General features: G+C 39.5%; 1 protein-coding gene across 1 annotated transcript in view; it reads left to right on the forward strand.

Moving 5' to 3' along the window:
- peak1 (pseudopodium-enriched atypical kinase 1) overlaps nt 1-22,697 on the forward strand; it is a 111,928-nt gene that overhangs the window by 51,703 nt on the left and 37,528 nt on the right. The window contains exon 3 of the mRNA XM_026175233.2: nt 4,280-4,356. The gene's annotated coding sequence lies outside the window, so the exon portion shown is untranslated. The remainder of the gene's footprint in view (nt 1-4,279; nt 4,357-22,697) is intronic.

Consider the following 22,697-nt stretch of genomic DNA (forward strand, 5'->3'; position numbering starts at 1 on the left):
GGTGAATTGACAGCTGGAATGCCAAAGGTCTGCAAGCCTGTAATTGCTCCAAATGAGCAATTTGGGGACACCAAAGCTTAAAGGAGAAAATCAGTCATAAACTTTGCTTTGTATTAACTATATTTTCTACTCAATTTGCAAGTCATTTGATGAATAAAACTACAGAAGACAAAGTTTACTTGGGGGAACAAAGAGTAGTGAAATGTTCCGGGTGACCCTTTTCTGTGTGTGGAGATTTCCACAAATACTCAAGTTGCGTTTTGATAGTTATGTGCTAAAACACTGCACGTATAATCGACGTGAGTAATGGTTTGCACATGGACTGCTACAATATTGAGAAATTGATGATGAACACATTCTCCTGCTTGCTGGATCTGGACTGTGAAATAAATCTAGTAGTCTTTGACCTGATGAGCCTTCCAGTTTTGAGGTCATCTTGATATGCGCACATCCAGGGCAAAACAGTCTAAATACTTATTTTTATTTGTAAAAAAATCATACAGAATGATTTCAGACTCAAAAAAACCAAACTTAAGTGATTTTAACTCCCACCCAAAGTCTTGCCTTGAGCCATCTCGAGCTGTGCCAGTGCTTTTCAGTGAGCGCTAGCCAACAAGGAGGGTTTTTTTTTCTTTCTTTCTGCTGTGTCAAGTGCTGCCATGCTCTTTAAGAAGACCAGATCAGAAATTCTTTGAGCATCAGCTGATGGCAGAAAATCAGTCATTATCTTCAGGAGAACAGCTGAGCTGCATAATGATCTCTAAACACTGAGGTTTTATTCATAAAATCCACATGTTTATCTTGAGCGATTCTTTTTAGACAACTTTTGAAAGGGAGCCAGTCTGAAAAGATTAGGATTTTTCACAGAAACTGTCATATTGAGAGTTCCAGACCTTCCTTTCTTCAAGCTGCAGTCTTGAGAAATACTTTTTGTTACTTATTCAACGGTTAAAGGCCAGTCAGTAGCAGACATCTTACAAGAAAGATCTGTGAATGTAACCAAAAACTGTTCTGACAGGTTTCAGTAATTGCTTGTACACTGGTTGCGCTAATTATTTGGTGTGTCTTTGACATTGTAATAAGATCTGTGAAAACATTTGAGGAAAAACACAAATACCGTTGGGTTTTCTTACATGATTGATATGAGAACTCTTAATTTTTTTTTAGCTCTAGCTCACTTACTATGTTACCATTCACCTAAATAGGGAATAGCACTGGCTGTTCACTGTGGGGATCTGCTCAAGACCAGTAAGCCCTGTCGCTCAAGATGCAGAGTAACTTGTGGATAGTTGTTATGGAAATATAGGCAACATAGAGCCGGATGACAGAACGAAAGAGTAAAGATGATACCGGGGACCATACAATGCTTTATACTGACTGTTCACATGACTGAATCTGCTAGCCGGACTGACCTGCGTGTTTAGTGTCAGTTGCAAATTTCTCAGCCCGTGTGGCGTCAACTGTGCCGCTAAGCTCAGGATTTAAGTGGCGACTTGTCTGTGGTGTTCCACTGAGCCATGTTGTTGTGTAAAAGCTTCCTGTGTTTCTTTGTACTCAACCACAGACTTATACTATATTGAACACACCATATTTAAGAAAAACACAGGCCTTACATTTTAATGCAGGCTTATGTCGCAATCCCTTAAATTAAGTGGAGCATAACCATCAAACCTAGCAGTTTTGTACTTTAGTTTCTAGTGTTGTTGTTTGGGATATTTTCTTAACAAAACGAGTGCGCTGGTTCATAAGGCTCTGTTGAAATGTGATTGAGCAAGACAGAAGAGTTGACAGTTGTCATCATGTTGTGCCAAAATTGATTACCCTCTTACGCCTTAATCCCAGCTTCATGGCACAGTTGAGATTAAATAATTTAAGCACTTTTTTTAATCATGCTGCCAACATATATATTGTTGTCCTGCTGATTTTTAGTGGTTCAGATGGGACCCGTAGCCCAGCCTCGCTGCAGACAGTGTTGATGAGAGTGAGTCAGCAAACTCTGCTTTCAGAACTTGATTGTAGGCTCAAAAAGGTGAAGGGGATCTGGGCGGTCAGGTAAAAAAAACCACTATGTTCTGTGTCAGATATATCCGAGTCTGATTAACTGAGAATCTTTTGACCTGTCAGCAAAAAATTTGTTGATGCCTTTGTCCAGTGGTGACGCAGGAGAAGTTTAACAGCATGTTGGATATAAAAACAAGCAACAGTCATATGAGCATATGAGATGCTCAATATGTACTACTATGCAAAAATCTGGAGGGCCATCTTCCGCTACTTTCCTGTGAGTCATTGAAATATAAAAGAGACCCAGACTTCAAGGCATCAACCAGTGTTGTATGTTTAGACACTTTGTTACCGACTGCCTGTTACAAAAACCAACAATTTGTTCCCGTTTCTTTTGTTAAAATGACAAAAATTACTAAATGAATTCCCAAACAGATGAATTCCCAAGCAGCTATTAACTATAAACTTGGCATATCTTGACAAGCCAAACACGCTGCCAATGTAGTAAAACACTATCTGGATAGAAAAACTCAAGTGGAACACTATCAGTCATGGATTGGGCTCCCCAGAGCCCGGACGTCAATATTATTGAAGACGTGCGGGATCGTGTGGCTAGAGAACAGAACAAAAGGCAGCCAACATCCAAAGAAGAGCTTTAAATGTCTTTCCGAAAGCCTGGAGATTTATTGAAATTTCTTCTTTTACTGGACTGTCTCTAGCTGTTTTACATGCAGACATGACATAACTGATTGGCTGCTGGCTGACCCAAAATTCATGGGATTGACTGAAAGTTGAATCCCTGCAAATTCCATCTGTTTTGTTTTTCTATTTTACTTACCAGACTAATTGCAGTCATCTGGTCTATCTCCAGTAATGCAGTCAGTACCAGAGACGGCGTAACACAAGGGAGAAAAAGACCACAAAAGTAGTAAACAAACAAAAGTAGTTGTGACCAAGTCTTTTCTAAAACCATAGAAATGAGTCTGCTGGATTATTTAATTTGACATCCTGACTGGTAATGGGCAGAAATATGTGAACCACATTTCAACTCCCAGACCCATGCAGCAGTTTGGGTCGTAACTTTTGGGCTTTTTTTCCTAACAAGTGAGCAAACTGAAGTTTGCCAGTGTCTTTTGTTGTACTAGACCTCATAGTAGAAACATTTCAGAGGTTTCTGCAGTTATGATTCTGGAAAAACATCTAAGGTCAAAGTAGTGTGACCTCAAAGGTTTGCCTCTGATACCAAACATGTATGCTAGCAGTTTTTTCACAGCATAACATCTGAGGATATTTTCTCCATCTTGTCTCCTCATTCAATTTTTGACAGATCTTTTTTTTTCCATTGTAAAGTGAATAAATGAACAAAAAAAGCGGAGCCCCTGAGATGACTGCTGTTATTTTTATCCTCCTAAAAGAGACGCATTGTCCTCGGATGCATTGGTGCAGAGCGGTTTATAGTGATTGAATTCTTAATACGGGGGGATGCTTTTGCATTATTTTCCTAAATTTTCCTTAGTCGCATAGCAACAAATAGTACAGCCACATATATTGCACCTAATACAACACCTTGAACAGATTGTACAGTTAAATAGGGGCGTTAGAATGAAGAAATGGAGGTATCATATTCAGTTCAAGGTGCGTGGAGAAAGGAAAAAGTATGTAAGAGTTTTATTGTAAACTACATAAATAATCATAACAGTGAAAAATGATTCCACAGTTTTTATATTTTGATGAACTTGTACATGCATGTTGAAGCGCTTACAAAGTCAAGTACATACAGTATATCTGTAAAACCCCAGTAAAACAGGTTAGCTTAATGCCAACAACATACTTTTTTGTACTGTTTAACAAGAAGATTGATTGAAAAGTGTTCGTCCAACTGTAGGATAAACACGAGAGACTGATGCTAAGAACAAGCCATCGGGGCGACTTGAAACTCAAATGAGTTGATATTCACTGTGTTTTCTTCATTTGTTTAATAGATTGTCGTCTATGGCTTTTGGATGACTTTGCCTGGGTGATCAGTGTACCAGTAAATCTGATATCTGCTCTGTTACACTGCCAGAACAATGACTTGCTCTGAAAATGAGCCTCAATGTTTAGAGATCTGCTTTAGGCAAAGCAACAAAAGGCTCTCTCCCCTTCTTTTCCTCCATCTTTGTTTGACTTTGTCTGTCTTCCCTTCCCGTCGCCCACCCCTTATTATTCCCTTCGTCACACTGTCGTGCATTTTGTTTATCTTGTCCTTCTCTGCCTTCTGTGTCTCTGTCATCTGCAGGTTCCAGCAGTAGCTGTTCTCTGCTTCACCAACTGGGACTCCATGGCTGGCAGTGGTGCTGCTTGATTCATTGCACTGTGAGTTTGCTTCTGGTTTGTCTGAGAATGAGTGTGTTGGTCTGTTTGTCTCTCTGTGTTTTTCTCATGCACTTTTCTTGGTTGTTAGGTGAGCCCATACAGAATAATACACTTTAACTCATCAAAAACCAAAGTCTCGACTTGTCCTTTGTAGTGTGTGCCTCTCCAGTGTTTTATTTGCGGTTCTGTTTTGTCACTTCTTCAAGTCGATACCCAAAGAGTCTGATTTCTCCCCACGGATTGAAGTCTTTCTGTGATTCGTCTCTTATTTTTCTTTCACCGTTTTGCTATTTCTGTTCCCTGTGCTGCATTTGTACTGAAATACTGTCTCTCTTCAAAGCAGAAACTGTATACACGCTGCCACTGTTCACCACTTGATGACTTACTGGTTGTCATATTACAGCTCCTAGCATTGCAGTTTGCCTATTAGTGCAATACTCTATCCATATTATGGCATGTAAGATATCTATAACAGCTACTGTAGCACTTTTTCCTTTCATAACTGGCTTTGTGAAAACTGACCTGAATAACTGAAGTAGCAGCCAATGCGCGCAGTGGAATATTAGATTATTGGAATCATGTATAGGAAGTGAAGGCATATAGATCGTCTCGGGGCATACTTGAAGATGCAAATACTCTGCTTTAATAACTCATGTATGCTGTTTTTCCCCCCTGTGGTAAATTAAATCTCCTAGTAAAAAGTACTTAAAATATAGCCATCACCTCCTCCGCCTATATAAATTCAGAAGCCATGAATGCAGCAGTATTTTTTTTATCTTTGGCTTTAGTGCTAGACACACTTTTTCAATTAGTCTGGTGTTGGATGGGAGATGAGCTTACTTTTTCCTTTCAGTACCACTCGTTTTTGCATTCATGCATCCGATTACCTTTTAAATGGAGGAACATTGTGATAGTTTTGAATTGATTTGATAGTAAATTGATTGTATTTAATGTGTATATTGTTTAGGATGAGTTTGATACTTGCAGTAAAAATTAAATAGTGATTATCCGACAGCTCTGTGACATTATGTTTTGCACATATGTTTTGAAAAAGAACAATGAAAACTAGATTTCCTACAAAGTAAACATTAGATTTTATAGGGGTTATATATGTTAAATGTCAATTCCTGATTTACCCTCTCTTTCATTCATTCATTTGGTCTCAACATATTTTTCACAGCTGTACCTTTGCAAACACATGGGTATGTATTTCTTGTGCTTGGCACTAGAGCTCATCCGATAGATCTGCCGATTTTAGCTATTTGCTGACAAATGCCAGTACAGCTGATGAATGAACACCTAAAAAGAAAAATTAGGAGCTCATGTTGCTACTGTTGATGTTGTGTATTTTGCCCACCAGAGAGAACTTCCCTGCAACATGTGTTTGGAAAGCCATAAACATGACAACCAGGTGATCCGAACAGAGTCAGAGTAGCTGAGTAATCTATGACTTGTGGCAATAAAAATATTATCTTATTAAGGTCTCATAAAAATCTATTCATAACAACTGTTACGTGAGCTTAAAGATGGTAAAACACACAGAGTCTTTTGACCAACTGCAAATATCAAAAGGACGGGACTGATCAGGGAAATGCTGAAATTCAGAAACAGTGTTTTTCTTAGTAATCCATGCTGATCCAATTTTTTCTGCTAGTTAAAAGCCTTTTGTTGATGACTAACTTACCTTTGCTAACACTGTCATGCACTTATTACCTCACTAATGATCTCTGTTTCCATATGTCTCAGTGCCAGCTGGATAAAAAGCAGCCATCTGTGCTGCTGTGTCTCAGCAGGTTTAGGTCCTGGTCTGTTTGCATGTGCCTCCATCTCCACAGCTCCCACCACAGATGTTACTGTTTGTGTGGATAATGACAATAGATACTTCATGTGCTGTACTTAACCTTTCACAAAGAACCACTAGTCCTATCTTCTCTGCAACACTTGCTTTTATTTGGTGCATTGTGCTGAGACCTTAAGGCTACATGCGCACTGTGTTGGGTCACTTTTCTTGAAACGAGGCATGGGCTTGAAGCCAAGTAAAATAACAAATATCCTCCCCATATTTTAGCAGGAAAAAGAAATCACAGTAAAAAAAAAATTCTCATAATTTTTGCTGTTGACCTTAATTCCTAAATCTGCTTAGAAAAAGTGAATCATGTGGCAAATGCAAAAATTCCAGTATTGCTGCTGAAATGACACTTTTTCCAAATCTCAGCTATGCCAAGGGGGAAAAGATACTGACTGGCTTTTGTTAATGAGACCCGTCAGGCTTAATTTCACACACTGCACCAATTCAAACTATCCGTGGCTGGTCGGAGGAAGCAAGGGGGAGGAAATGCTTGTTCAGGCGAAGGCAAAGGTGTTGTACAAAGCAAACACAGACTGTCTCTTTCAAAACTTTCCACTCATAGGGATCTTCTTGTCTTTTTCCTGTGTGCATTTTACCTGGACAAGTTAGTGGCGCAGGATGGCATTAGCCCTCTCTTGATGCCTCCGCCTTCTCCAGCATCCATTAGTTTCTGCTGCTGTTAGTTTGTTTTGCACTTGGCAGTTGAGAGCTGGGATGGTGTTATGTTCAGTTTAATTGGATGATGTGGTATTCTCTTCCAAGCTCTAGATGCCAACATCATTTCTTGGCCCGTGCCTTATCACCATCCTCAAAGCTACAGAAAGAGATTATTGCTCACATTGCAAAAACCGAAGGTCTCTGTCCCCCAAAAGCTAGAAAATGTTGAAAATGATAAAATTGATCAGAGATATAGTTTCTCTTTTCTTTCTCTAACTTTTACTTTCCTGATTTTTTTTCTTTTAATTTATTTATTTTCTGCACCAATATCTGTCACCTCAAAAATACTCCTGGATTTCACACAACACATGAAAACAGCTGTGAGTGCTTTCTAAACTGAAGCCAGATTTTTGGATTAGCATAGCCGTTCTCCAGAGGACACAGTTAGCAGGCAGAGAAACAGACAAAAGCATGGTTAAATCATTAGTGAAATAAGCTTGGCCCCCATTACCATCAGCCTAACACAGTCCAAAACCACCATGGGAAGAGAGAGGGAGAATTTCTTCACTCAAAGAAGCACAGTTTCTTTTTATTGATGGTAATTGGGAGCTGTTATCAAATCTGTCCCCCACTTCTCATTTCTCCCAGAGTTGAGCGCTGTAGAAGAAACAGGCGATTGTTCTTTGAAGAAAGTAGGACACATTTTTTCCAGGAGCTTCAGTTCTGTCTTGAGGCTGTTTCTGTCTCTTGGAGCTTCCTATATATTCAGCCTATACATGGAAATGCTTGTCCTCCAGAAAGACTAAAGCCTGGATAGGCAAGTTGTGCAAGAGTAACCATTTTTAATGTAATGTAATGTATATATACTTTATGTAAGCTTTTTTATATCTTCCTCCTTCTTTGTTAGTATTTTGCTGTATATACATTATTTGTCTCACACAATTGTATCACCAGAATATTTAGTAGTTATTATTAATTACTGTTTCTTTTAATGGGGATGCCACAGAAAGAGTTTAACAGATGTATTGTGTATAACATCTAGCTGCTTTTGAAAGCAGTTGAAAAGGACATACAGTACCCTCTAGAAGCTTTGATGGCATCCCTCATTTCTTTACATTTCTCTTCCAATGATTCAGTCGTTTTTATAATTTTTTGAAAGTGGTCTTGAGCAATAGCACCTGACTGTTCAGTGTTTTGTCTACACATAACAGGCAACTTCACAAAGAACCAGTTTGTATCCTTTGTTACTACCAGCCTGTCACTAAAATAGATTAATTCCCATTCCTGCTGTTTAATCTATGAAAAATGTCAGAGAACATAGTTTGACAGGTATAACACAGCATTTTTATGCCAACAAGGTGCCAAAGATTTACTGAAACTATCGAAAACTTGGTATATCTCGGCATAATGTGCAGTGTTTTGTTTTTTTTAAACTTAGGAAACTGGACAAGTGGACAGTAGAAGAAGTGCCAGGCCTAAAAAAGCCAGCTGCTGTTCAATGCAGCCTCAGAAGTGGCTGTTGAAATGAAAGCTTTACTGACCTGGTTTCGAAGTTTCTTACTAGTTTTAGAATTTTGTAGCAGAGTAATAGGACAGGAGGGAAGAGGCTGCATGACTTGGCTTTGAATCCTCAAGGTTTTTGCAGCACCAAGGTAATCCAGTGATAGTTGCTATGTAGCAGTGGTAACATCTGATGATAGCTATTTCGGCAGATTCTTATATGGGTTAAAATAGCACTGAATTTACTTCCACAGTGTAACTTGGTTTAACACTGTAAATTGAACCTGTCAATCACAGAACTTGCAGTGTCACTGCTTTGAAAGCCACCAATCACATTAAGCCCTTCTTCCTTTGGACTCTGCCCTCCAAGCTACCAAAAGTCAGATTGAGTCGAGCAAGCAGAATTCATCTTTGAGATTAGAGCCGCCTGCGTGAGCGTGAATCTGCCACAGCACCCCCTCGAATGTGTGATGCGTCTTTGTGCTGAGCTGTGTTGAGTTGTACGCGTGCAGATTGTTGAATTTGAATACCTGCAGCTGTGAAATGAATTGCTCATTATTGTGTTTTGTCTTCTGCGCCTATTTCGACACAAATAAGACTCCATAGTTGTGCTACTGCAAATGAGTTCACCTGCTAGCCAGGGAGGGGCTGTGTGGCTGCCTGTCTGCCTCTCACTACTCGCCTTGCCACAAAATGCTGCAACTATTGAAGGCACTTTTAGCAAGCATGTGTAAGTGTGATGTTACAGTCTTGAAGCCAAAAGAATTTGCTGTGATCCCAACAGATTGCTGTCCACCGCCCCCCCGCCGCCCCCCCACTAGCACCCGAGGGATATCCAGCTCTCAGCACGATACTACCCTCACTGCTTCCTGGTGCCAACAAGCCTCTGTTTCACACGGTGGAGGTAGTGGAAGCAGGCGGAGCATTTTAGTCAGAGGGGAAAAGAAAGCCTTCATGAGCTCTCCACAGTTATCACCAGCCTGCCCCTGGCTAATAACTGTATCAGTTTTACACCAGTGTGGAGAGTGTGAGTGAGTATGAGAGAATATGTGCGTGTTGGTGTGGCAGTGTGGGTGAAACGGAGAAATCATCCAATGTGACGCTTGTTATTTATAGACCTACAGCAGATTTTTGTGTTAATAGAAATCAGCTGCAGTGTTACGCTTGTGTGCAACTGATTCAGGCTTTAATTTTTTGTGCATTTTTTGTAGAAGCACTATGTGAAATTTAAGTTTACATTTTTGTACCTTTTCAGTCTCAGCTGGCCCTTAGACATTGATTAAACAAAGATAAATATAAAAACATATTTAATTGTTGATGAGCACAAGTGAAAAGTCAAAGAGATGAACTTATTTTTCATTGTCCTCTATTGTTTTGCCTCCACTGGGATTATACAGAGAAATAGTATGAATCTCATATGGAACTTGCATACAAAATTCATACTGCTGAATTTTTCCATAAGCTAAGAAGAATTTTTCCAGTTCAGAATTCATGTGATCAGGTAGAAGTTCTGGAAGTACAACTATGTGAAAGCAGTCAATTAGTGATACAGAAGCAGCCGTATGTATATTAACAATGTTCAATGACCTCTTGAAGTTATTGCTATTAGTTTTAGATGGTTAGGGGCGTGTATCTTTTCTGTATTCTACTTGAAGCACATAACATGAACACATAATATTTAACAACATTAATTTATATATATTTGGCCCTAGTGCATTAGAGTAAAACAGTCTTCTATGTAAGCTTCATGTGCTGTATGTACATAGCAGCTTCCTGCTGGTCTGGCTGTTCTGACTCATTATTTGTTTTTTCACAGCTTTTATGATAATCAGCAGCTTTCTTGCACAATTAATTTTACTTCTGTTTAACAATTTCCAAATAGCTAATCATAGTCATATTTTTTTATGATTCCTTTTTTTATTTTAAAAGAAAAAAAACCCTCAGCTTTATTTATTTACAATAGAATTTAGTGGATGTGAGTGGACGTGGGTGTATAATTGTGTGTGTGTGTGCGTGCCATTAAATGCATGTGTTCTTTTTGTTTGTATTGTGCACTCCCACACATCTGGCTATGTCTGCTCTGCCACTCCACTGGTGTTTGTCTGGAGGCCAGCGGGTTGGTCTCCCAAGGGGACCTGCAGTGGCTCTTTCCCAGGCCAGACTGCAGCTACTCTCCCAGAGCTTGCACAATACCAAACACTGCACTGGAATGTTGTTGGCTTCATTTTTTTCTTCTCCCCTTTTGTTTTTTTGTCTCCTTTTCTGTGTTTTTGCCTTGTGCTTTTGCTTTTCTCTCCTAAATTTATTCTGTTTGTTTCAGTTTTCTACAGATTTCAATTGACTAATATTCCAGTGTAATTAATGCACTGATTTACAATTTTCATTGTCAGTGTTTTGACTTTTTCCCATAGGAACAAAAAAAAAAAATACAAAAATATAATTAGTAGTTATGAATTAAAAACATGAAAATAGTTATACAAGAATCAGAAAAAATGGTGCTTTATTTGGGGGGAACACTCAAACGTTTGTTATAGGAAAGCAACCTGCTGACATTGACAGCTAACTTGGAATACTTTAGTCCTGTCACCAGTGGCTATATTGAAGGTAAACAACAGCAACTGAGACTTGAGACAGTTGGAACTGCTAAGAGATAATGACTGAGCCTTGCTACTTGCTGTGAGGACTTTGTTTTGACACTGTCATTTCGTTTTGCATCGACTGTTCCTAGTCAAATCTGTCACTAAGTAAGCGATGGGAGGTGAGCTCATAATGAGGTGAACTTGTCACACTGCTCATATCTATTTGTCAGCGCCTACCACTAAAGGGCTCATGTGGCCCATGTTTACTGTCTGGTGAAGACTTTAGCCTTGAAGAAACTCCTGAGTAAATTTTCGAATAAAATGTGTGCTCACGTTGCAAGTAAATCATGTTCTTAGAGATTGAGTTTTCACAATTAATGATTTGAAAATGCAGTTCTTGTTGCAGTTTTTCTCCTGCTTGCATTATGTTTATTATTTCAAAGAACACATGAAAATACCTGATTGTGTCCTACCATTTATTTAAAGCTCAGATACATCTCTGAAACATGGACACAACTGTCTGTTTTTCCAGCATAAAACAAAAAAACAACAACAAAATCCCAGTGGAAGCTTGAATTGTTGCCGATGCCACAACTCATTAGACTAGAGGCATGACACTGTCGCAGTCAAGTCTAGGATCACACACAGACTGTTTCTAAAAGCTGAATGTAAAGCCAATGTTTGAATCAAAGTGTGGAGGGCTAAGGTATCAAAACTAACACGCTAACCACTCACAGATAGATGAAATAATACTAGTACACTAAATCCACAGCTTTGCTACGTCATGGATGAGCTCGTAAATCGTCAGCCGTCACTCAAAGTAGCCACGCCCCTAATTTTAGGTCTTAACAGTAACCAGGTGGATGAGTTGTGGCTTTGAATGAGTTGTTATGGAGTTATTATTGGCTGTAAAGACCAAAACAGTTTTCTGTACAAGGCAGTAAACATGTTATTTTACATTGTTGAAGTTGGTCATTCAGCTTCAAGTGGCCATTAGAGAAACTGGAATTTCTTCTTTTTTTTTTACATTTTTATTATTATCATCCTCCCCACACACACATACACATCCCTGGAGGTTACAGCTTCTGGATCAGTATCTGTGTTATTTATACACGTTGTTATTGTCACTCTTTCAAAGCTGTGCGAGTGCCTCACCAACTCGACTTGTCTTCATGCGAGCAGGCCAGCTGCAGCAGTTTCACACAAACACAGAGTAGCAGCTGCAAAACTCAGAGAGAGTGAGCCGTCTGGCCGCTTAGTACATTACAAGTGGACTCAGTCCATTACACCCAGTCCATCTTGAGTTACAGCCACATGAATGGGGACTTGATGCATCGTGAATCCCATAAAGGAGATGCACAGTAAAAGCCATTCATTTCCCTTTAAACATTAATCATTGCACCGTACACAATATTTTTGTGTAGAGTTCAGTACGGTTGTTTGTCAGCCAGTGAGTCTTAGTGTTTTGCCTGTTTAAGTGTTTTTGCAGTTGACACATGTAAAAACAGGGTTTTCATATATTCAACAACGATTTAATGCTGTTAGACGTAAATCGTCTGTTTTTTGCGTCTTCCTGCTTGTGATCTTTTCCATGTTGCTGTTTCGTTCTCTCTCTTATGCGAGGGTTGGATGAAAGGCAATATCAGCCTTTTTTCATGCAAGGTTTTTTTTTTTTTTTTAATGTTTTATGTTATGATTTATGTTAACACTTCCATTGTCTGCAGTTAGCTAGAATAATGTTATTTCTTGACTGTCAAATTTATATTTACATTCATTAATGTTCATCTTCAATGCTGCAGTAAATCATAAAGGATGAAAGGCAGTCACGGGATGTTAAATTTGCTGGTATTCCGGATCAGTTGTGATAAAGCTGCGGTTGAAATTATGTGGATAAACTGAGGCCTGTGCTTCCTCTCTGCTCCTTTCTGTTGTCTGGCTTCCTTGGTGGTCTGCATATTGTTGGCTCTGTAACTTGTTTGGATTGTGAAAGTGACTATTGAACATTCTGTAGGTTACATACCATGTCTCTCAGTACTGCTCATTTGTTGGAACATAACTCTTATAGTTAAGCCTGTAATTGAGCTTTGTTTTTACTTAGCTGTGTCTGAGTTGTATTTCCTTAGTGGCTGTTTTCTCCCTGTTGCCTGCTCTGCAGGTCATGTCAACATAAGTTGAATGATTTATCTCTTACTGGTGTGTAACCAAATTAGTGCACTTAAGACACATAAATCTTTTTAGCTAATAAATCCTAAACTGGTTGCTTTTAATGTTCGGCTATTCATCCTTTTATGTGAAACTTGTGTCTTTTTAATGGGATTCACCAGTTGCTGTGAAAATCCATCTTTTTGTTCGACCTGCCTTCTTGGAGTCAGTACTTGTGAACATAAACATCCCTCATAAAGACACTGTAAGATCCAGCTAGTGATATTGCTGATGCTTCTTTGGAACTCCTCCATTTCCAATGAGATCATTAATGTTTATTTCAGCTCATTAATGCCAGAGGAGATGTAATAGGGACTGAAGCTGATTTTTAAGTTAACAAAGAGAGGTGAAAAATTGCATCTCAGTTGTGCAGTAAAATGAATGGTTGACTGTACTTAGGACACAAGTTCAATTGGGCAGCTAGTGAGAGGCATGCTTCCTGGAAAAACTCCTTAAAACTGGAGATACGGACTGTGAAGTCATTTTGGCAGCATTGCTGAAAACGAGCTGAAATTTGGTCAGAACTAGGGAGCGAGTCAGCCATAACTTGGAGTGGACTTGCTTGAGAAATTGAAACAAGGCTGCCGTGTACCAACACTTGTGTGCACGCTCATCTACATCTACAGGACACGGCTTAAACCACTGTTGCCACAGAAGTAACATGAGTCCATATTAGTGGGCCTGCAATGTAATTATTTTTGTTCCATTTTTTTTAACCAAAGATAATTGTAGAGAAACTTGTTACATAGCAGTAGGACCCTTGACTAAGTGAATAAATTAGTCTTGGATACTACTGTTATTTAAGGAGTCAGTACTTAGAAAACTCTGAGAAATGCTTGAAGGGCATCACTTTAAATCCCTGGATGAGCAGAGAAAATCTGTGGAAAGGAGGCAATAAGTGAAGCCCGAACTTCATTTGCTGCTCTTTGAAAGCACTTCATCAATGTGCTGAAACTGCTGCTCAGAACCATTACTTTCACTATCTGTACACCAAACGGACATGTTTAATATAGCTTATGACACGCTGTCAAAATTATTTATACAAGAACCAACCAATAAAGTTTCCGATTTGCAGGACTGTAGGACTGAATATGTCAGTTTATATGTTAGCTGCCTAATAATAGCAGATTTCAGTACAATACAGCAAAACACTTTAGGCAGGTTAGCTTTACACTGGTTGAAGCAAAGACTGAAACAAAGAGAATGGATGTGTACGCTTGTCAGAGAGAAAAAATAATGTTGGTGCAGCTCCAACAGTCTAGCAGTTGCCAGGCTAGTGCAATTAAAGCATCATGAAAAACCAACTTGTTTTGAACTCATAAACTTAAAAACTTCAACATCTGGCAAAAGGCAGCCGAAGAGCCAACTACTAATGTTGGAGAAGTGATTATCCGTCCAGTAGAGTTCCAGGGACTCATCTCCGATGGATCTCAAAGAAAAAGAAGATCAATATAAAGTGTTGATCCATCAAGTTCTGCTTCAGTGATCCTTAGTGATGACTCCTTAAGTCCCTAGAGCTCTAAGGGAGTGATAAAACACCCTTCCTCCAAAAGAAATATTCTTTTATTTGATCATTTATGTTGTGAGAGTGGTGTCTAACATGGTGGCCTAAAATTTCCCATAGACATGCAGTTGTGTTTTGGCTGATCATTTCCTCAAAACATAACGTATGATGTCATTTTCATCGTCATTTCTTATCAAAACATTCAGTGACTCTGTGCCCTGTGAATGAACAAACCACTCCCAAACACAGCAAAACTGAGTCACCTGATTCCCACAAGTTCCACATTTTTTCTTTCATTTGTCAGCCATCTCTGACCTCAAGAAATAAGTCATATTATAAAGCTTTTTGTCCTTGCAGCTGGCTGGTTGATGGGCCCTCGAAAACATGAAGCCTGGTAAAAAGTGACATTGGCTAACTGCAGCATCACTAACAGTAATGCTCTGTGTGCTTCGTGGCCTATTTTCCTTCCCTCCAAAATAACATCTTGAAAGCTTTTGATGTTGCACTCAAAGAATATATGACAGTGGTTTTCTTCTCTAATGAACTTGTGGTAGAAGACGACGACTTTTTCTCGGCTTAACAAACAACAGCGTGCCCTGCTTTCTCACACTTCCTGGCATCGAGCTCTGCAGTTCCATCCCTATTTCATATCTATTCTGCTCTTGTCTATCCCACTGCTACGGCTGTCTTATCATTCAAGCCCTCTGCCATAAAGCAGCAGAAAATCCCATATCCCATCTCCTCATGGCTTCAGCTTTCAGCCTTGGTTATTCTGCTATTATGTACCAGGCTCAGCGAGCTTCCACTCCCTCTCAATAAACGTGCTCTGGGTGGGAAATGAGCTCCTGTCCTCAGTATTCTGATTTTTCTCAAGGGAAAAACATTGCCTCTCTGTGGAGAGGCAAGTGTAGCAGAATCTGATTTAGAAATTTAACACGAGTTTCCTGCTTGTGGTTCTGGTGCCTTGCTTCTCTACATCTCAAGCGCTCATCTCCCATTCATTGGTCACGGTTTCACATCTTTGACTGGTTTGTCTGTTTTTTTAACAGTCTCACTACTATGCTGTGGCTCTCTGTGTCTCCATATCCCCCAAATTAAGCCTTTTTTGACTCAACAGATTGCCCTATATGTACATGATATTCTTTAAATGTGTGAAGACTTTTCATGTGAACGATATAACAATATGAGGTAGATCTTTACATTTGTGTTGGTGGTAAGTTCTTGTGTCTTGTTTACAGTCATATTGTTTCTTACCTGGAAGTTAAAAATTCTCCTGCTATGTGTTTATTTGATTGATGCAGTGTCAGCATTAATGCAGACATCTCATCCACTCTTGTGATGAAGAAAGAACCAAGCTGAAAGGCATGAAAAACTTGATTTGCCAATGCATCTATGTACCAGCAGAGATCTGGGTAATGACTGAGACATCAAGGGCACAAATACAAGGGACTGAAATGAGTTTACTCCATAACGTGGCTAGGCTCTGCCTTAGAGATAGGGTGAGGAGCTTGAATGTCTAAAAGGATATCGGAGTAGAGCTGCTGCTCGGTGTTGAAAGGTCTCAGTCGTCCAACTGGAAGGAGACCCCAGGGTACACCCAGAACTCACTGGAGAGATTATATATCTTGTCTGGCCTTCGAATGCCTCAGGATCCCCCAGGAGAAAGTAGAAAGTGTTACTGGGTAGAAAGATGCGTGGAATGCCTTGCTCAGCCTTTGAATGGGTGGATTCTGTTTCCGTTTTTATAAATCATCTACCCTTAGTTTGATATTTGGTCGTCAGCCCAGGTATGAACATACGTCGGAATTCCTCAAACCTCTGTTTGAGGAGTAAAAAGCAACAGCATTATTGCCTCCAGTACAGGATGATGTAATGATGTGTTATCAAAAGCATATATTGAATAAGCAGTGAAGAAAATGACAAGAAATACATTTTAAATTGAGGCAAAAGAAAATGGATTCTCTACATTCTCTACCCACAAGTGTTTTTGTTAAAAGACCTCTGGCAGTATTTTATCTTGTCATGAATCAAACAAATCACTGATTCTAACCAGAGCCCAGAGCCTGTGTACTTTTGCCTACAAACTGCATTCAAACTTGCTGATATATCATTGGTTATATTTCAGTTCAACATAAATGTTATCAAACTAAACTGTTCTTCTAACAAACAGTAGGTTTTCTATCTTAGTGTCTCACATTCAGACAGACAGAATTGTTGCATCCTGATCTCTTCAGCTAGCCCAGCCACACAACTAGACACCAGTGCCTACCTGAGTCAGTCTCAAGCAGGTGGTAACAGGAAGAGCGATGAGGTTGGGCCGGTTGGGCTCCGCTCTGGTTTAGATGTACTGGTTGCTAAACACATAGTGACATCCTTGCAGGCTGCCTCCGACAGGTCCCACATGCTTTATCTTCTTTAGAATGAGTATATCTCTGGTGCGTCAGTTCACTCAGCTGTGACTGATGGAGGGCAATGATGAGGAAGCCTCAGGTGTATTGGGTGAATAAAAAAAAAGTACGGGGAGATGTGGTGAGATAGGAGTTTAAAAAATGGGCTTTCAAGTGTAAGAAGTAGGAGTCCCAGAGAGAGGTTTTCTTTCTAATCAATTTCATCTTTTTGCTAACATCTGTGTTGGTTTGCTGCATATTTAACTGACTCCTTGAACTATTGCTTTTTTGTTTTTGTTTTTTTAAAAGGCCGCACATTGAGATGAATGTTTTAGGCATTCCTAGAGTAGATTTCAGTAAATAAAGTTCTATCCCACCAGACCCTCTCGAGAAGTTATTCTTATCCCAGTACAAATCTGGGTCTCACTTGGCAGTCCCACGGGGGCTTGTGACTTGGTGGTAGTGGCACCAAGCAGCAGGTGCTGTGTGATATCTCGCCTGGCACAAAACCAGACAGTGTTTGCTGCTATCAAATGAGGAGCAGATGGTCACAGATCATCGGTCAGCACTGCATCTCATATGAACGACTACCTTGCACTGATTTGATTGGGGGAAAAAATGTAAAAAATGAAGGGTAAAGCAGAAACCTGCCCTCAGTCCTCATCTTATTTGACTGTCTTTGTTTTTAATGAGACAAAGCTTTGTTGGTTTGTGTGATGTTTATCATCGGTATGAGTAGTTTGTTGTTTTCAGATTTTTGTCATTGAGAGAAAGCCACAAGTGGCACCACCAAAGTTTCTACATTTTTGTGGGAATATGGGATTGAATTATGCATTTAGGCGTGTGTGTGTGTGTGTGTGTGTGTGTGTGTGTGTGTGTGTGTGTGTGTGTGTGTATGCGTGTGTGTGTGCGTGTGTGTGTGTGTGTATGCGTGTGTGTGTGTATGCGTGTGTGTGTGCGTGTGTGTGTGTGTGCGTGTGTGTGTGCGTGTGTGTGTGCGTGTGTGTGTGCTTTTTGTCTTGTGAATGCTCATTATGACAGCAGCCACGGTTGTCTTCATAGAGCTGTCAGATTTCGATATACTGTCTTGCGGCCTACTCGCTGACAGGAATCACTGACAGCACAAGTCCCTTTGAGATGAAGTCAACTTTATATGGTGGACAAAATAATAACAATTAAAAGAAACACACACGAGTCTTAATTAGGCTAAGATTTGGATTGTGTACCACAAAAAACTTAACAAAAAGCCCCACAATGCATTTCCTTATGTAGCTTTTACATTTTCTGACAGGCTGTATAAAAAACATTTCTTTTATAAAGAAACTAAAATTGCTGTGACGCTGGATCATATTTGCTTACATTGTTTGGCAGCTGTCCCTCTACTCCTTTTTGATTGTTTGTGGGGGTGTTTGTGAATCCCTGTCTTATCCTTCAGAGTGTGTGTAGGTGAGCTGATGCAAGTGAATCCTTGTTCATCCTAGTTGCTTCTGCATTGGACCATTTTTGTTGTTGTTTTTGTTTTGTTTTTCCAGAAATCCAGCTGACTTCTACATTGTGTGTTGTCATCAGATCTGCATAGTGTAGAGTAAGCTGTGGAAATTTTAAATCTTCATTGTTGTGAACTAATACTCTTAAATATCATTTGTTTGTTTGCCATTATTTTCACTGGACAATAGGCTTGATAATTAGGCTTTTGTTTGTTGTTTATATGTTGCTCTTAGCCATGATTCACTTTGTGCAACCTTTTATTTTTGAGCAAGAAGAATAGGGGAGTCGCATCATGTTACAGTACTGTGAAAAAAGTCTTGAGTCTCCCCTGTTTCTTTATATTTTGTTGGCTGCAGGAATTTAATGAGTCGTTTGCAAACATATTTATTGTTGAGTTTGTACAATTCTAATGACCTTGAAAGTCAATATTTGGGATGACCACCTTTAGTATTCAACACAGCGTGAGAACTCTCTCAGGCAAGATTTCTTACCATTTCTTTCATCTTCAGGAATCTCCAGGCTTCTTGAAGGACATTTAAAGCTTTTCTTTGGATGTTGGCTGCCTTTCGTTCCACTCAGGATGATCCCACACTACCTGAATAACGTTGAGGTCCGGGTTCTGGAGAGGCCAATCCGTGACTGGTAGTGTTTCATTGTGTGTTGGAGGCAGTCTTGTGTTTTTTTGCATTGGCAGTGTGGTTGAGATCACTTTACCAGACACTTTGCAGATGGTATTGCATGGTGGGTCCAAATCAGACTGTGTTTTTCTGTCTTCATAATTCTATCAGTTTTGCTGAGATCCCCAACACCACTGGCTGAAATACACCCCTAAGCCGTGACACATCCTGTTTTACTGATGATTGTAGATACTCACTATTGCAGCTCTCTCCTGTCCCTGTGTTAACAACAATTTGAACCAGAAATTTCTAGTTTGGATTTGTCACTCCGTAAAACCTGTCACCACTGATTTTCAGTCCTGTTTATATGTAAATTGGGATACCTCGTTTTTCCCTTCTTTAAGAATGGCTCCTTGACAGCCACCCTTCCATGGGGACAATTTTTGATGAGCTTCAGAAGACGGTGGATTCATCTGCAGAGCCAGATGCATCTCTCAGTCAGAAAATTGTTAGGCACAAGGACTGGACTGAAAGTGAGTGAAAAAGCAGCCAATGTCCAAACAAAAACTTTGAAAGTCTTTCAGAAAGACCACTTTAAAACAATGACCCGAAAATCAAAATGTAAAGAAATCAGGGGTAGCTCAACATGTTTTTTGTTGTTGTTGTTGTTGTTTACAGTACTGTATGTTCACGTTTCTCCTAAACCACAGATGTCAGTCAATATTGAAAATAATCATTAGTCCCTCAGTAAATCACTCAGTGTGGAACTGATCTATAGATTGCAATAGTTTTGGTTGAAAATAAAACACATGTAAATAAAAAGGCTCATAGTTGGACAGGACTGCTTGTTTCTGGCTCTTGAGTTTGACACACATAGGTTCAAAAGCTCATTGCAGCTCTTTAGCAAGTTGGTGGCCTTCCCAGTTGAAGCAATTTGGTGTTCAACATCTGGTTCCGGACATGTGGACAGGTGGAGTCGAAAGTCAAAACATGTTATGTAATCACAGATGTAGTTTACCAAGTGAATGCATAATCCATTTTGTCACAGATTTGGTGTTCACATGCAAGTCATGGTATGTTGTTGGTGTTCACAGTAAAGTGTAAAGGTGTCTTTGTTGGCAATGGGTTGGATGGTGTAATTGCGTGTGGGACACCTTGTAGCTCTGGTGTTTGGTGGTGTTGGTTTGCATAATTTAAGTCTCACAGCTTCTGCTTGAAGTGCTGTTTGAAATAAAGCGGGGCAGGAGAGAGACAGATTTGCATATCTCAGAAGACAAAGCAACAGTGGGGAAAAAAGAAAGCCTTCAGTAAACGGCCTGAATAAGAAGAGAGTGGGTAGGGAGAAAGAGTGGGAAATTTTTGAGCCACAGGGAAAAAGACAAAACAACAAAGAAAAAAAACTTTGCGAGGGAAAAGAATGGAGGAGGAAGAAATGCAGATGAGACAGAAGAGCTTTTGGAAATGAGTGGAGAGGAGACTTTGGGGCAGCTGCTCGTACACAACAAACATAATTCTTATGAGATGCAACATAATTATAAGATAATTATAAGACACAAAGAGCATTATCTGAGTTTGATTTGGGGATTTGGCTCAAACACATATTTCCCTATGTAATTATGTAATAATCTATTCTTTATTTACATGTAACACAACCTCAAATCCTTTCCAGAAAATTTGGGACACTGTGTGAAATGTAGATAAAAAGTGAATTCATATATTTTTGCTAAAACAATAAAAACAACCAGTTTCAACATGTGATGTTGCATCTGTGCCATTTAGAAGTGGAAATAAGATTTAAGTGATTTCCAAATCATTGCAATCTAAGCTGATGTGCAGTTCACAGTGAATCCTAAATTCTTTGAAAAGGTGACCCGAGTGCGCTTCTGAGTTTCATTGGAAGTGGCTGGCAACTGGTAGATTACAGTCATAGCAATAGTGACTGCAATATGTGGTGCCAACAGATAATTTGTGAACAGCAGGCTGACACATGTAAGTGACCGTTTCCAAAACAAAATAACAGTCGTACAGCTGACAAAGTTTTCTGCTAAGCTGAGACAGCACATAACACCCGGCGTTAGCTTGTTCCCACCCACACCGTGCTCCAATTCCAGTTTGAGTTGCTGGGTTAAAATTCCTAATGAAATGCTTGGTTCTGTTTGATAACTATGCTAATGAAAATAGTCATGAAGCCATCCTATAGATTAGCCAGATTTCCTTCATTCATTGCTACTTCATTAAATGGCAACATTTTCGTAATGCTGTAACCTAATTTCGAACAAGCAGTGAGGGATGTCCCGTGTCCTCGTGACAATTTGTTAGAGATAGAAGATGTCTCAACTTTATGTTGATTATGCACTTATCTTTCTAGGCACAAAAAAATCTAATTTTCTAGGATGCCATTACAATTTTGATGAAGAGCATTTCATTACCTGTATTATCTGTCTTTACTGACATAAAGGGATCCGTTTAAATTGTCACTAATGCCTTGGCCTCATCAAATATACATGAAAGGAAAGTCGGTGATAAACAAAAACACAAGATGGGGGAGAATAAATGAGTAGACAGCAGTAGACTGTAGATAAATTATGCGTTTATTAATCAGTATTTATGTTTGGTAGAAAAGGTGGTTATTTCCTATATTCTGGATAAATGGAAAAGCAGCTTCTAAGAAAGAGAAAATACGACTGTCCACACTAATGGAAATGCTGCAGATTCAGATAGTAGAAACGCACAAAGATGAGATCAATAAAGCAATGTCTATGATAAAATAATCCCAAACAAAGCGAGGGGGAAAAGCATTCCTGTGTTAGTGAGCAAAATGTCTGTTTATCATTGTTTTTATTAGTATTGGATCCAATTTGCTGTATTGTTATTCATCACATTTCCGCTGTGTTGCATAATATTTGTTACATAATGAAAGCAACACAAAAATAGATGTCTATAATTTGGCTGATGGCCATAAGTAGGAACACTTTTATTGCAAAAAAAAGGAGAACTGCATTTAGGATCATGTTAATGTTGAAACAAAGTCGATTGCATAAGCCAGAGGGATTTCTTGTGTCACGATGGTTTTCTCTTTCTTTCTGCATCAAGTCGGATGTATTATAGTTTAATGACTGTGTCCCTCACGTTGAGCTGTGTGAGCTGCTTTTCGTGGTTTACGAAAAGATTAATTGGTATAAGAGAAGTCATCCGGTGCTTCATTTGTCCTGGGTTGTCCTAGATTGTCCTGGTATCTACATATTCTATTATTTCATCCCTATTCTCAAATATCTGCAAAGACTTGTTAATACTTATTATGTATTCTTGATGTTATCTGTCCAGTCTTTCTTTTTTGGGGGCAATCGTGGCTCAAGAGTTGGGAGTTCGCCTTGTAATTGGAAGGTTGCTGGTTCGAGCCCCAGCTTGGACAGTCTCGGTCGTTGTGTCCTTGGGCAAGACACTTCACCCGTTGCCTACTGGTGGTGGTCAGAGTCCGGTGGCGCCAGTGTCCGGCAGCCTCGCCTCTGTCAGTGCGCACCAGGGTGGCTGTGGCTACGATGTAGCTTGCCATCACCA

Source organism: Astatotilapia calliptera, chromosome 7 (assembly GCF_964374335.1).
Source record: "Astatotilapia calliptera chromosome 7, fAstCal68.1, whole genome shotgun sequence".
In the NCBI taxonomy this organism is placed as follows: domain Eukaryota; kingdom Metazoa; phylum Chordata; class Actinopteri; order Cichliformes; family Cichlidae; genus Astatotilapia; species Astatotilapia calliptera.